The sequence below is a fragment of the Telopea speciosissima genome, chromosome 9 (genome assembly GCF_018873765.1).
Source record: "Telopea speciosissima isolate NSW1024214 ecotype Mountain lineage chromosome 9, Tspe_v1, whole genome shotgun sequence".
Classification (NCBI taxonomy): Eukaryota; Viridiplantae; Streptophyta; class Magnoliopsida; order Proteales; family Proteaceae; genus Telopea; species Telopea speciosissima.
Genome location: NC_057924.1, coordinates 922,337 through 923,802, shown reverse-complemented (window position 1 = coordinate 923,802; position 1,466 = coordinate 922,337). Strand labels below are relative to the sequence as shown.

The following is a 1,466-nucleotide window of genomic DNA, read 5'->3' as shown; positions in this document are numbered from 1 at the left end:
CAGCTGTCACTAATGACCCGATCATGGTTTTAAGTATAAATAATGATAGACAGTTGAAATTTGACAAGTAGGTACAATATTAATAGAGAAAAATGTATACTGTGATTGAGGATAGGGTGGAACAGTAACACTTTTTTTTTTCCTTCCAAAAAGAATGAAAAGCGTTTATTGAAAGAAATCTGAACGAATCCACCCCGGAAAAGCAAAGGTTACATAAGAAAAGGGGGTGAGTGAATCCAGTACTAGAAATGTGAAAGTTCAAAGCTAAAGAAGCCTTGAGCAAGGAATGAGGTTCCCTGTTAAAAGCCCGAGAATAGAAAATTATACTCCAAAAAAGGAAAGGAAATCTAATTAAGGGGCATCTTGTTATAACCAAATAGTTGAATTAAAAAATTGTGATTTTACTTTTTTATCTATTGTCTTATCGTAAAAATTTATTTAATGTAGGGATAATCTTATCATTTCACATAAACAATGATAACTTTTTTTAAATGACTTAATGATAAATCACTTCCCAACTTATTTTGTAACTATTTTTTTGTTCGTAACTAAAATAACTATTGAGAATAATGCAAGAGGAAAAAAATGTTGGGATCGGGTTGGTTACAACTAGGCCTGCAAACGGATTGGATTCGGCTCAAATACGGATCGGATGTAATCGGATTCGGATGTGGATCGAATTCAGATTTTTGATCATTCGTTTACACCTCTGCCTTGTGTAACCCGAACCTTCCTCCCCCTAGTGGATACAATTCACTCTCAATCCATAGTTTTATATCATGATTCTCTTTTCCTCATATTCTAGAACCTGTTGAATCTTCAAAAACCCTCAAGATCGTTATTTACTTAAATTTTTATAATTAAGTATTCGGATTCGGATTTTTGTCCGGATATCTCTAATCGAATACTGATGCCCCTAAACGGATACAGATGCGGATCGAATTCGAATTTTCAATTATCCATTTCCAACCCTAGTTACAACAAGAATTTTCCTATAATTAAAGGCTTTTCATACAAGTATTTTATCATGGAACATATCTCGTATGTAAGAGACTGTCAGGGGGTGTAGCTCATATGGTAGAGCGCTCGCTTCGCATGCGAGAGGCACGGGGTTCGATTCCCCGCACCTCCATTTTTTATAGGTCGGTTTAATTTTAGTTAAACGAATTTTTTTGAAATCGATTTTGGAAAATTAAAAATGAAAACTCCGCTCAAATTCCCTAGTATCCGCTCTGCTACTCCTTCACCTACTCTTCTTTTCATCCATCCTGAGAAATTTGAAGCCTTGGAGATGATCGCAGTGAAATCTAACAGACAGAGATGGAGGCGTTGTGGGAACATCCGATTGCTGTTCAATTATAGCCGCTGCACTCGACCGCAACAATGCTGGCTCGGCATTGTCTGTTTCTTAAGCCATACGTTCGAGCTTTCGATATCAACGTATTCCTCGCTCCCTTCTCCTGTGG

The 1,466-nt window shown here is 36.8% G+C and overlaps 1 non-coding gene across 1 annotated transcript; it reads left to right on the top strand.

Moving 5' to 3' along the window:
- Window positions 1-1,059: 1,059 nt before the first annotated feature.
- On the top strand, window positions 1,060-1,132 carry TRNAA-CGC. Its single transcript has one exon. It is a non-coding gene; the product is annotated as a tRNA-Ala (tRNA).
- Window positions 1,133-1,466: the final 334 nt, after the last annotated feature.